The sequence below is a fragment of the Chiloscyllium punctatum genome, chromosome 11 (genome assembly GCF_047496795.1).
Source record: "Chiloscyllium punctatum isolate Juve2018m chromosome 11, sChiPun1.3, whole genome shotgun sequence".
In the NCBI taxonomy this organism is placed as follows: domain Eukaryota; kingdom Metazoa; phylum Chordata; class Chondrichthyes; order Orectolobiformes; family Hemiscylliidae; genus Chiloscyllium; species Chiloscyllium punctatum.
Genome location: NC_092749.1, coordinates 34,884,554 through 34,899,248, shown reverse-complemented (window position 1 = coordinate 34,899,248; position 14,695 = coordinate 34,884,554).

The window sequence follows — 14,695 nt, the reverse complement described above, 5'->3', positions numbered from 1 at the left end:
CGGAGCCTGAGCCGGAGGCTTCCGATCCTCCAGCCTCCGGCAGGGAGGGGGGTGAGCGTCCAGCCGGCCGGAAGGCGCTCAGGAAGGCGCGACGCGTCAGGCCCGCCCACGGGGAGACCACCCTATCCCCTTCCCCGACACCCAGCCCACGACCTGCCCCGCCCCGGCACGACAATGCCCTTGCGGCCGTGCCATCGTCGCCCCGGCGCGGGAACCCTGACCCCCGAACCCGTACCCGACCCTGACCCCACTGACCCCACGTCTACCCCCCGCCCCGATGGAGAAACCCCTTGGGCTGCGACGCCCGCCCCGGGCACTGCAACACCTGGCCCGGGGGACCCCGAGCCCGAGCCCCGCCCCACCCAGCCACACCCTGGCACTAACCTCGGGGGGACCACCGCTGCCCGACCTCCCGCAGCCACCGTGTCTCCGGGCCCCGGAGAGGGAACTAGGCCCCTGCCCCGCCCGCCATCACCTGATAAACCAGGGGCGGGGCAGGAAGTGACACGGCTGACCCGCCCCACCCTGGCCACGCCCCCTGCCTTCCCCCAGCCAATCGTATTCCGGGAAAGGCTGGGGGGAGGGGCTTCAGGCCCCATGACCAACAAGGCGGGCGGGGAGGATAAGGCCCATAAACCCCCCCTGTCTCTCTGGGGAAGAGGGGCTGGCCCTTGGAGGGGAGAGACAGTCCTGCAGCACGCCGGCGGCGCTGCCCCTCTCCAGGGGACGGGCCCACGGTACCCCCCGACGATCCCGCACCGCGGCCTGACCTGCCCAATAACAACAACAAGGAGGGCCGCGGTGCGGGCGTCGACAACGGGCCCTTTACTGGGTCGCCGTGCGGCGGAGGGGAGATAGGTGTTATCCCCGCTCCTCCCCCCCAGACTGTTTTTCCGGGAGCCTTGGCCCTAGGGAATGACCTTTTCCCCGAGGAGCTAGGCGTCCCGGTGTCGGGAGGAGAGCGGGGCCCCGAGCCTCCGCCGCCCGACGACCCGAACTCGGGGCGTTCCGGGACGGGGTGCGCCGAGGAAGGTACCGCCGGTGACCCTGGGGGTGGGGTCGCCGGGGGTTCGAGGCCTGTTGGCGGCGCCGGACCAGGCCCCATCCTCTCGGTGGGGGAGGGGTCGGCGACCGAGGGCGACCTCCCAGAGGAGGGTTCGGGATCGGTGGCGGACACCGGGGACGACGCGGACTCCGTCTGCAGTGACGTTTTTGAGTCCCAGGTGCCCCCCGCCGATCTCCCCCTCATCCCCCTCGAGGAACTCCGGGAATTTGTCGAGGAAACTCGAGGTCGCCGGGATAGAGCCCAACTGGCGCTCGACCGCTGGAGCTCTTTCGAACAAGTTTACTGGTCGGTCCACGCTGCTCGCCAGGCGCCTGGGCTCGACATCAACGAGCGAAAGCGAGTCAGGAACTTCCTGGGGGCACTCCTGGTGAGGGCGAGGGACACCTGTGCCCCTCCCTCGTCCTCCCAGTAACTGTATTTGTTTTTGTGTACCGGTGGTGGTAGCACAACGCTTCCGACATGTAGACGACTATAGCCAGCCTCAACATCAACTGCAGCAGGGAGTCACAGCGCAGATTCCAGACCCTCTCGGTCCTTCGGGACGGGAGGTATGCGGTGTGCTTCCTGCAAGAAACCCACACTACCCCGGGAGACGAAGCCACCTGGCTCCTGGAGTGGCGAGGGGGGGTCTACATGAGTCACCTCACCCGCAGATCTGGCGGGGTGGCTATCCTGTTGGCCCCGCATTTTCAGCCCGAGATCTTGGGGGTCAGGGAGCCGGTGCCAGGCCGTTTGCTTCACCTGACGGTTCGGCTGGGGGGCGCGGTGCTTCACTTGGTGAACGTATACGCTCCCCTGGCCGGGCCGAGGCAAGCGAGCTTCTTTCAAGAACTGTCCGCTCATCTGGCTTCCATCGACGAGAACCAGTGCGTCGTCCTCGGGGGAGATTTTAACTGCGTCCTCGAGGGCAGGGACCACGGCGGTGCCCGCACTGGCTGCGCGTCGGGGAAGAGGTTGGGGGACTTGGTCAAGTCCTTCGACCTGGTGGACGTCTGGCGGACTCTCCATCCCGACTCCATCGCCTTCACCTTCGTGAGGCCTGGGGTCGGAGCGTCCAGAATCGACCGCCTGTACGTTTCGCGGGTGTACGCCTCCTGTTTTCCGAAGGCCTCCACACGGCAGGTGTCGTGCACGGACCATCACCTGGTGTGGGCGGAACTCCTTCCGTTCGGCGCCAGGCTCGGCTCCGCGTACTGGCACTTTAACAACCTGCTGCTGGAGGACGAGCGGTTCCGGGACTCGTTTCGTCGTTTCTGGGCCGGCTGGAGAAGGAAGCGGGGAAGCTTCCCCTCCCTGAGGCTATGGTGGGACGTGGGCAAGGCTCACGTCCGCGTCTTCTGTCAGAAGTACGCGAGGGGGTCGACCAAGAGGCGGAAATCCAGGATCGTGGAGTTGGAGAGGGAGATGCTCGACCTGGAGTCACGCCTCGGTCAGCCCGACGCGGACCCGGCCCTGCGCGGGGTGTACGAAGAGAAGAAGGCCGCGCTCCGGGACCTGCAGCTCGTCGGGGCTCGGGGCGCGTACGTGAGGTCGCGGATCCAGCTCCTGCAGGACCTGGACCGCGGCTCCCCCTTCTTCTACTCGCTGGAAAAAAGGCGCGGCACCCGTCAGCAGCTCCTTGTGCTGCTGGCCGACGACGGGTCCCTCGTCTCGGATCCGGAGGGCGTCAGGGCCCACGTCCGAAACTATTACACGGCTCTGTTCTCTCCGGATCCGTCCAGCGAGGACGCTCGCAGAGTTCTGTGGGAGGACCTGCCGCAGCTCGGCCCGGAGGACGCCGGAAGGCTCGACGCTCCCGTCACTTTAGAGGAGCTGACCGGCGCCCTCGACCGGCTCTCGAGGGGCAAAACCCCGGGGCTGGACGGGCTGACTGTGGAGTTCTTCAGGGCGTTCTGGGACGTCCTGGGGAACGACTACGCACAGGTCCTGGGGGAGTGTCTAAATGCCGGACAGCTGCCCCTTTCTTGGCGCAGGGCGGTCATCGTCCTGCTGCCGAAGAAGGGGGACCTTCGTTCTTTGAAGAACTGGCGTCCGGTCTCCCTCCTCAGCACGGACTACAAAATCTTCGCCAGGGTGTTGTCTTCTCGCCTGGCTTCCGTGCTGGCCCACATGATTCACCCGGACCAGTCCTACACGGTCCCGGGCCGGAGGATACACGACAACGTCCACCTGGTCCGGGACCTGATCCATTTCTGTCGACGGGCTGGTCTGCCGAGCGCCTTCCTGTCTCTCGACCAGGAGAAGGCGTTCGACAGGGTCGATCACGAGTACCTGCTCGGGACTCTGCGGGCGTTCGGGTTCGGGACGCGGTTCGTCGCCCGGATCCGACTTTTGTACGCCGCCGCAGAGTGTCTGGTTAAAGTTAACGGGTCCCTGACGGCGCCCCTTCGCTTCGGGAGAGGAGTGCGTCAAGGCTGCCCCCTGTCCGGCCAGCTGTATTCCCTGTGCGTGGAGCCTTTCCTGCGCCTCTTGCGGAGGAGGTTGTCGGGGCTGGTTCTGCGCGGCGCGGGCACGGGGGTGGTCCTCTCGGCCTACGCCGACGACGTGCTCCTCACTTTCACCGACCCGGCTGACCTGGGGAGGATGCGCGAGTGCCAGGCCGTGTACTCTGCGGCGTCTTCCGCCAGGATCAACTGGGCCAAGTGTTCCGGACTACTGGTCGGCCCGTGGCGGGTGGACTCTCTGCCGGAGGAGTTACGGGGGTTCAGCTGGAGTACCACCCATCTCCTCTACCTGGGGGTCTACCTCAGCCCGGCTGAGGAATCCTGGCCGGCCAACTGGCAGGAGCTGGAGGCCAAAGTCTCGGCTCGCCTGGGCCGCTGGACAGGACTGCTCCGAGTGCTATCTTACAGGAGTCGAGTGCTGGTCATAAACCAGCTGGTGGCCGCCATGCTGTGGTACCGGCTGGTCACTTTGGTCCCTCCTCCTGGCTTTGTCGCTGACATCCAGAGAACGTTGGTCGACTTCTTCTGGGACAAAAAGATGCACTGGGTCGCCGCGCAGGTTCTGAGTCTCCCTATCGAGGAGGGCGGTCAGTCGCTGGTGTGCGTCCGCACCCAGGTCGCGACGTTCCGCCTTCAGACCTTGCGGCGATACCTTTACGTCGAGCCTCCTCCTAGGTGGTGCGCCCTGGCGACGTATTTTTTCCGCCAGGTGCGTAACCTCAACTACGACACGCAGCTCCTGTTCGTCGACCGTGACGGCTTGGAGGTCTCCCTCAAGGTGCTGCCTGTCTTTTACCAGGACCTGATCACTGTCTGGAACATGGTCGAATCGCGTCGCGCCTACCCTCCGGCTGGAGTAGCGGCTGTCGTCAGGGAGCCGTTGCTCAGGAATCCGCACCTCCGTACTCGCGGGTTCGAGTGGCTGTCGGAGGGGAGGGCCGTGGCGGCGAGGGCGACCAGGGTCGGGGACGTGCTGGGTGCCGGGGGCCTGGGCTGGACGCTGCCGCAGGACATAGCTAGCAGGGCAGCGGTAGACGTCCGGTACGTGGCCACCGCCATCCGACACCTTAAAACGGCGGTGCTCGGACCCGACGTAGTGCACCGGTTGGAGGACGCTCAGGTGTGCGGTGGGATCCCGTCCGCGCTCACCCCGGCCCGGACGGAATTTCACATTGGCCCCAAGGTCCCGTACTTCCCGCGGGAGCCTGTGCCCCACAACCTGAGCCGCCTCCGGAATTTTAATTTTGTTGCTTTTAGGGACATGAAAAGGAGGGCCCTGTATCGACTGCTGCTGCACACCGTCCACCTCTTCTCCCTCATCCACCGTCCGGACACGCCTTGGCGTGCCCATTTGCCACCGGGCAGTGGAGATCCCCAGTGGAGGGCTCTCTACGCGGGAGTCCTCCCCCTTTCTCTCGGGGATCTGGGGTGGAGGGTGCTGCACGCAGCAGTCCCCTGCAACCGCAGATTGCGGTGGTTCACGGACTCCCAGCCCAACTGCTTGTTCTGTGGCGCTGTGGAGTCCGTGGACCATGTATATATTGGGTGTGGGCGTTTGCACTCCCTTTTTGATTTTCTCAGAAACCTTCTCCTCTGCTTTTGGCTGCACTTCAGTCCCACGCTCCTGATCTTCGGGCACCTGGTACGGAGGAGGGAGGGCAGGTCCGAGGACCTCCTCGTGGGTCTGCTCCTGGGCCTGGCCAAACTGGCCATCAACAGGTCCAGGCAGCGGGCCGTGGAGGGGGTCGTTAGGGCCGACTGCCTGCCCCTCTTCCGGGGTTACGTTAGAGCCCGGGTGTCCTTGGAGAAGGAGCACGCGGTGTCCACCAACACCCTGGAGTCGTTCAGGGAGAGGTGGGCGCCGCAGGGAGTGGAGTGTATTATTTCCCTCTCCAACTCTATTTTGATTTAGTCCCTACCCTCCCCTCCACTGTTTTGCTCACACAGCATTGCCCTGTGGTTTGAAGGGCAGTACTTGTCACTGGCCACTCGGGTGTTTTTCCTATCTTCCTGGTGGTGGAAATTGAATAAAGATCTGTGCACTTTGTGTCTTTCACTGTGTCTCACACCTGCACACACACACACCGTGGGTGCTGGGGAAAGAATAAGCACTACCGCACTTAGGCGGTAGTGTGGGGAAAAAAAAAAGAAAAAAAAAGAAACACCAAAAAGAAAAAAAAAAGAACCTTCTCCTCTGTTTCTGGCTGCACTTCAGTCCCACGCTCCTGATCTTCGGGCACCCGATACAGAGGAGGGAGGGCAGGTCCGAGGACCTCCTCGTGGGTCTGCTCCTGGGCCTGGCCAAACTGGCCATCAACAGGTCCAGGCAGCGGGCCGTGGAGGGGGTCGTTAGGGCCGACTGCCTGCCCCTCTTCCGGGGTTACGTTAGAGCCCGGGTGTCCTTGGAGAAGGAGCACGCGATGTCCACCGACACCCTGGAGTCGTTCAGGGAGAGGTGGGCGCCGCAGGGAGTGGAGTGTATTATTTCCCCGTCCAACTCTATTTTGATTTAGTCCCTACCCTCCCCTCCACTGTTTTGATCACACAGCATTGCCCTTTGATGTGAAGGGCAGTGCTTGTCACTGGCCACTCGGGTGTTTTTCATATCTTCCTGGTGGTGGAGATTGAATAAAGATTCGTGCACTTTGTGTCTCTCACTGTGTTTCACACCTGCGCACAAAAAAGAAGAAAAAAAAAGAAAAAATAAAAAAAAAATAAAAAAAAATAATAAGAGCTGTCCCTAACCTTCCCTTCAATGTTTGATCACACAGCATTGCCCTTTGGTGTGAAGGGCAGTGCTTGTCACTGGCCACTCGGGTGTTTTTCCTATCTTCCTGGTGGTGGAAATTGAATAAAGATTCGTGCACTTTGTGTCTTTTCACTGTGTCTCACATCTACACACACACACCATGGGTGCTGGAAAAAAAAAGCACTACCGCACTTAGGTGGTAGTGTGGGGGTTAAGAAAAAAAAAACAAAAAAAAATGAACAGGGAATTAAGGGCAGTGCTTGTCACTGGCCACTCGGGTGTTTTTCATATATAGAGAAAAAAAGATTAAAAAAATATATAAACAGGGAATTAAGGGCAGTGCTTGTCACTGGCCACTCGGGTGTTTTTCCCCCATTGTGTGGAGATATCGGATCAGTGTTGGACTGTGACTCTCTCTGTGTGTGTGCGCACACGTGCGAGGACTGTTCCTGTTGCTGCTTGGGGCCTGCCTCCCTGCTGGTGCCTAGGAATTTGGAGAGGCCTGCCTCCACTGCTGCTGCTGCCTGAGGCCTGTCTCTACCATCGCTGCCTGGGACTCGCCCTGGGGCCCCTCCCCAGGACCTCCACTGCTGCTGCTGTTGTCTGAGGCCTGCCTTCCACCACTGCTGCCTGGGACTCGATTTTGGGGGCTGCCTGGGACTTGCCTTGGGGGCCTTCCCCAACAGGTCTGCCTCCACCACAGCTGCAACCGAGGAACTGCCCAGGACTTGCCGGAGGCCTACTTTCCACCACTGCTGTTGCCTGAGGCCTGCCTCCACATCCGCTGCCTGGGACTCAATTTTGGGGGCTGCCTGGGACTTGCCTTGGGGATCCTCCCCAACAGGTCTGCCCCACACCACAGTGACCGAGGGCCTACCTGGGACTCGCCTGAGGCCTGCCTCCACTGCTGTTGTCGCCTGAGGCAGGTCTTCACCGTCGCTGGTTGGGACTCTCCCAGCAACTTCCACCACTGCTGCTGCCGGAGGCCCGACACCACCACCAGCAGCTGAGGATGGCGAGCCCGAAGGTCGCGGGGCCCAGCCGCACCTACGCCGGGGTAGCCGCTGCCTTAGGCTCGGCTGGCCCAGCCCCGGCTGCAAACCACACCCCCTTCAGGCACCTCACAAAACGCCTGGGGGTCAAGGCCTATCCCCACCCGAACATGAGCATCGAGGCCTGCAGCAAGGCCACTGGCCATCGTCGCTGCGGCCCGGATGTACGGGAAGGCCGTATTTTTCCTAAAGACCGAGCAGGCGGACCACCTGGCCGTGGAGAGGGGGCTCACTGTGGGCGGGACACATTTGCCCGTCGACCCTCTGGAGGTCATGGCCCAGAGGGTCGTGATCTCCAACGTCCCGCCCTTAATTGCCAGCGAGCTCCTTCTCCCCCACCTCACCACCTTGGGGGAGATCCGGTCAGGGATCCAGCCGCTCCTGCTCGGTCTGAAGGACCCCGCCCTCCGGCACATCTACTCCTTCCGACGCCAGGTGTTTATTTGCCTGGCCCGGGAGGAGGTCACGGAGGGCTCCTTTACCCTCCTCCACGAGGGCGCGGCCTACCGCGCCTTCTGGACGGCGGACGGCGTGCGGTGCCACCTGTGCCGCGAGGTGGGGCACATCAGGAAAAACTGCCCCACCCAGAAGGCCGCCCAGCCATCCCCCACGGCTGCCGGTGGTGCCGCCGTGCCCACTCCCCCTCCCCCAAAGTCAACACCACAGGCCCCGGCACCGGAGCCTGAGCCGGAGGCTTCCGATCCTCCAGCCTCCGGCAGGGAGGGGGGTGAGCGTCCAGCCGGCCGGAAGGCGCTCAGGAAGGCGCGACGCATCAGGCCCGCCCACGGGGAGACCACCCTATCCCCTTCCCCGACACCCAGCCCACGACCTGCCCTGCCCCGGCACGACAATGCCCTTGCGGCCGTGCCATCGTCGCCCCGGCGTGGGAACCCTGACCCCCAGACCCCCAAACCCCCGAACCCGTACCCGACCCTGACCCCACATCTACCCCCCGCCCCGATGGAGAAACCCCTGGGGCTGCGATGCCCGCCCCAGGCACTGCAACACCTGGCCCGGGGGACCCTGAGCCCGAGCCCCGCCCCGCCCAGCCCAGCCACACCCTGGCACTAACCTCGGGAGGACCACCGCTGCCCGACCTCCCGCAGCCACCGTGTCTCCGGGCCCCGGAGAGGGAACTGGGCCCCTGCCCCTGCCCCTGCCCCTGCCCCTGCCCCGCCCGCCATCACCTGATAAACCCGGGGCGGGGCAGGAAGTGACACGGCTGACCCTCCCCACCCTGGCCACGCCCCCTGCCTTCCCCCAGCCAATCGTATTCCGGGAAAGGCTGGGGGGGGGGGCCTCAGGCCCCATGACCACCAAGGCGGGCGGGGAGGAAAAGGCCCATAAATCCCCCCCTGTCTTTCTGGGGAAGAGGGGCTGGCCCTTGGGAGGGAGAGACAGTCCTGCAGCGTGCCGGCGGCACTGCCCCTCTCCCGGGGACGGGCCCACGGGACCCCCCCCCCGGATGATCCCGCACCGCAGCCCGACCTGCCAAAACCCCCAGGGGCTGCAGCAGGGCTTCCTGCTGCCTCGACTCCACTGGCCCCTGGGGAGGACTTTAACAACCACGAGGGCCGCGGTGCGGGTGATGACAAAGGACCCTTTACTGGGTCGCCGAGCGGCGGAGGGGAGGTAGGTGTTTTTCCGGAGGCCTTGGCCCTGGGGGATGACCTTTTCCTGGGGGATGACCTTTTCCCCGAGGAGCCAGGCGTCCCGGTGTCGGGAGAGGAGCGGGGCCCCGAGCCTCCGCCGCCCGACGACCCGAACTCGGGGCGTTCCGGGACGGGGTGCGCCGAGGAAGGTACTGCCGGTGACCCTGGGGGTGGGGTCGCCGGGGGTTCGAGGCCTGTTGGCGGCGCCGGACCAGCCCCCATCCTCTCGGTGGGGGAGGGGTCGGCGACCGAGGGCGACCTCCCGGAGGAGGGTTCGGGATCGGTGGCGGACACCGGGGACGATGCGGACTCCGTCTGCAGTGACATTTTTGAGTCCCAGGTGCCCCCCGTCGATCTTCCCCCTCATCCCCCTCGAGGGACTCCGGGAATTTGTCGAGGAAACTCGAGGTCGCCGGGATAGAGCCCAACTGGCTTTCGACCGCTGGGGCTCTTACGAAAAAGTTTATTGGTTGGCCCACGCTGCTCGCCAGGCGCCTGGGCTCGACGTCAACGAGCGAAAGCGAGTCAGGAACTTCCTGGGGGCACTCCTGGTGAGGGCGAGGGACTCCTGTGCCCCTCCCTCGTCCTCCCAGTAATTGTATTTGTTTTTAAACTATACTGGTGGTGGTAGCACAACGCTTCAGACATGGAGACAACTATAGCCAGCCTCAACATCAACGGCAGCAGGGAGTCACAGCGCAGATTCCAGACCCTCTCGGTCCTTCGGGACGGGAGGTATGCGGTGTGCTTCCTGCAAGAAACCCACACTACCCCGGGAGGCGAAGCCACCTGGCTCCTGGAGTGGCGAGGGGGGGTCTACATGAGTCACCTCACCCGCAGATCTGGCGGGGTGGCTATCCTGTTGGCCCCGCATTTTCAGCCGGAGATCTTGGGGGTCAGGGAGCCGGTGCCAGGCCGTTTGCTTCACCTGACGGTTCGGCTGGGGGGGCGCGGTGCTTCACTTGGTGAACGTATACGCTCCCCTGGCCGGGCCGAGGCAAGCGAGCTTCTTCCAAGAACTGTCCGCTCATCTGGCTTCCATCGACGAGAACCAGTGCGTCGTCCTTGGGGGAGATTTTAACTGCGTCCTCGAGGGCAGGGACCACGGCGGTGCCCGCACTGGCTGTGCGTCGGGGAAGAGGTTGGGGGACTTGGTCAAGTCCTTCGACCTGGTGGACGTCTGGCGGACTCTCCATCCCGACTCCATCGCCTTCACCTTCGTGAGGCCTGGGGTCGGAGCGTCCAGAATCAACCGCCTGTACGTTTCGCGGGTGTACGCCTCCTGCTTTCCGAAGGCCTCCACGCGGCAGGTGTCGTGCACGGACCATCACCTGGTGTGGGCAGAACTCCTTCCGTTCGGCGCCAGGCTCGGCTCCGCGTACTGGCACTTTAACAACCTGCTGCTGGAGGACGAGCGGTTCCGGGACTCGTTTCGTCGTTTCTGGGCCGGCTGGAGAAGGAAGCGGGGAAGCTTCCCCTCCCTGAGGCTATGGTGGGAAGGGCATTGCTTGTCAGTGGCCACTTGGGTGTTTTTCATATCTTCCTGGTGGTGGAAATTGAATAAAGATTTGTGCACCTTGTGTTTCTCACTGTGTCTCACACCTGCACACATACACCATGGGTGCTGGGGAAGAATAAGCACTACTGCAGTTAGACAGTAGTGTGGGGGTTAAAAGAAGAAAAAAAGAAAAGAAAAAACAAGGAAAAAAAATATAATAACCCGGAGACTGTGCTGGGGTGGGGGTGGTTGGGGAAGCAGGATGGGCTGTCTTAGAGGTGGTCGGAAGATCTGTCAGGGTGGATTGAGAGCCGGAAGGGGCATAGGGGCAGGCTGCCTTAGAGTGGCCGGACGGGGGGCTTGCTGGGTTGCTGGGGGTCAGTATTATGTGTACTTCTTTTATGTAACTGGACTGTCTTATGTACAGATGTCATTGTTACTGGTTGTAATAATTGAAACTGGGATTTGAGATTTGTCCTCATTTCCCTGAAAACTGGTTGAATGGTAGGGGTTGGGGCCTGGCTTTGCTATTCCTTTCCCCTGCAAAATGGCTGTTTCTCTGTATACACCTGTTAATGTTCACTGTTTTGTAATCTGCGTAGTGTTTAATAAAATTTATAACTAGGGGAAAAAAAATCACCAGGAGACTAGAAAAAAGATAAAAGAAAATACAACCAGGAGATTTAGTACCCCATCAGTTCAGGGCTTTGACTCCAAACTGGCTGATTACAGCCAGTGTACTCTGCACAAGTAAATAAAGGGTGACTTAGTGGTGGGATTCTCGTCTCTGTGCAGTTATTTCGTGGGGAAAAGGAGAAACACACATAAAAACAGAAGCAAAAAGAACAGAAAAAAAATATATATATTATAAAACACAGACACACATATTGAACTTTCCCCAAAATATTTTACAACATTTGTTTCAAAATAGGGAAACGCAGCAGCCATTTCTGCACAGCAAGTTCTCATAATGAGACAACTGCTCAGATTGAATTATGTTCCCTATCAGAGAACCATTGCCCATAAAGTGAAGAACTCTCAGGAAGACTCTATTGCTTCTCACTGCCACAAATGAGGATGGATGCCTTAATATACCTAAACTGAAAATGGTACTCTGACAGTGCAGCATTCTCCCAGCATTGCACTAAAGTGTTTGGATTATGTTCCCTGGAACTCAGAGGCAAAAAGTGCTGCCATTAAGCCAAGCCTCAAAAAATCAAAAGGGACACAAAAACAGTCAGAGACAAAGAGAGAAAGTGGTAAAACAGAATGGAAAGGAAGAAAGACAAAAGCCCAAGGATAAGGATTTTCTGAGCGTTTTAAGTGTCTGATTCCAAACCTTTTTGCATCACCAGCAGTAAGGGAAACACTGCCAAACTCAGGCAACTGTAAGATAGCTGATTTATTGAGTACAAGTTTGCTCTTCCTTTTGGATTAGTATGTTTGCATGATGATAATCTATTTCAGTGCTGCCACGTGACCTTACTTGGAACTTTGGCACAGAGACAAGCAGTACAGCTGGTAATCTGGATACAGATCTGCCATCCTATGAGCACTACATCATTCAATTAATATAAAATTTCATCCTTACAGCTACAAATGATCTCTTGGTGAGAAATAACCACAGGGATGTATTTACACATGCACCCTGCATTCCCACTGTTATTTTCCATGCACAAACTAAGATACAATTGAGGTTGCCTGGTGTGCTACAGAAATGACAGATGACAACTTGATTTTAAAGTCATGCATGCTGAACATAGGCTGACCAGATTTTCAAAAGTCAAAATCAGGACACATTGATAAATCAGGGAATGGAATGGCTCCATAATGATGATTGACATATTGGCTTGGTAACCAATAGCAACAGTCTCAACCTGGGTCAGTGGAAGGTGGGAAATCATGTAAACATATCTCCTGGAATTGGTCTAGCTAGAATTGGGAACATTAGTCCATAGACTTTTGAAAGGTGTCATTGGCAATGGAGTCATTGACCTAAAAGGTAGTGATATCTCCCTTAGAGACTTCAAGTGGGCGATGAGTGGGAGGGATAGAGGACTGCTGCATGCAATGCAATACCACACATTGCAATGGGATAGACATGGACAGGAAGGGCAATATTTCACATTAATTTTTTCTCCCTCTCCACAGTTTGTGTTTGACAACAATAGTACATGTAAAAACGGTGACCCTTGATCTATTTTTCGGCAACTGCCAGGACAGGTAGCCATTTAATTAAAAATTATCCAAGAAAAACTAGACTATCTGGTTGCCCAAGCTGAATATAAAGTCTGCAGAGTAATTCCCTCAATACATAGAAAATAGGAACAGGAGTAGGCCATTCAGCCCTTTGAAATTGTTCCACCATTCAATATGGTCATGGCTGATCATCCAACTCAGTACCTTGTCCTTGATTTTGGCCCATGCCCTTTGATCACTTTAGCCCTAAGAATTACATCTGTCTCCACCTTGAAAATGTTCTACCACCTTTGAAATTTGATTGAAGACCTGATCCAGATTTCAGAATAACCCATTTGATTTAAAAGCAGAGTTATTAAGTTTGATTTATTCCGTGAAGGGCTTTAAAATTTAAATTGGAACTTTGATCAATGCATTCCAGGACTTTGGAGAGAAAAGTAAGGTTAAAAAGGGAGCAGTAGTTTGCAAGGATAGAGAGTTTAAGAATGAGTTATTTTTAGAAGAGAAGTAACAGAACTTTCAGAGGAAGCGGTGGATGCAGGTATAGTTACAACATTTAAAAGACATTTCAGTTCGCGATTATGATTGGCATGGATTGGTTGAACCAGATTCTGGATTAGTGGTGCTGGAAGAGCACAGCAGTTCAGTTCAGGCAGCATCCAAGTAACTTCGAAATCGACGTTTCGGGCAAAAGCCCTTCATCAGGAATAAAGGCAGTGAGCCTGAAGCGTGGAGAGATAAGCTAGAGGAGGGTGGGGGTGGGGAGAGAATAGCATAGAGTACAATGGGTGAGTGGGGGAGGGGATGAAGGTGATAGGTCAGGGAGGAGAGGGTGGAGTGGATAGGTGGAAAAGGAGATAGGCAGGTAGGACAAGCCCTGACAAATCATGGGGACAGTGCTGACCTGGAAGTTTAGAACTAGGGTGAGGTGGGGGAAGGGGAAATGAGGAAACTGTTGAAGTCCACATTGATGCCCTGGGGTTGAAGTGTTCCTCAATTCCCCTTGCCCACCTCACCCTAGTTCTAAACTTCCAGCTCAGCACTGTCCCCATGACTTGTCCGGACTTGTCCTACCTGCCTATCTCCTTTTCCACCTATCCACTCCACCCTCTCCTCCCTGACCTATCACCTTCATCCCCTCCCCCACCCACCCATTGTACTCTATGCTACTTTCTCCCCACCCCCACCCTCCTCTAGCTTATCTCTCAGCATATGGCTCAGTGGTTAACACTACTACCTCACAGCGCCAGGGAGCCAGGTTCAATTCCATCCTTGGGGAACTGTCTGTATGGAGTTTGCATATTCTCCCAGTTTTGGCTTCCTTCCAGTGTCCAAAGATGTGCAGGCTAGGTGGGTTTCCCATGCTAAATTGCCCTGAAGTGTGCAGACTTGCAGGGTTATGGGGGGAAGGATAGGGATCTGGTGGGATGCTCTTTGGAGGTTAAACCAGACCTTAGGGCCAAATGACCTGTTTCTGCACTGTAAGGATTTTCCAATTATTGGTAATGATCCTTGTTGGAAATTGAGTTTGCAGCTGCCATAATATATCATCCACAAATTGTTAATGGTAAAGATTGATCCTATTGTTTTTCTAACTATCATAGAATCTGACACCCTGATGGAGAAATAGTTTGATTCTTCCCACTCAACAGTATCTCCCTAGTGGCCTGATATAATTCTGAAATGACAAAAAAAACGTACCCTGTACATTTCTGAAAGTGAATCATGAACTTTCAACTTGATTGTGCAGCATTTGAATGTGTAACATCATATCTTGATTTCCTGAGATGAAGTGCAACAGTATGGATAATAATCTATAGCAACAAAACTGGAATTCTGTAAAGTAAAGCTTTTACAAAAAAAAGGTGTATCTACTAATCAAGAATTCAAGTTAAGAGCTAATTGTAACCCTGCCCTTCTCAAAAACATTCTCACTATTAGATCTAAGGTAGCCGCAACCAGATCTTTCCACTTTTTTTCAAACACCCCAAGAGGAGCAGGTTCAAAGAGTCCAGGAGGGGATTTAACTGTACGG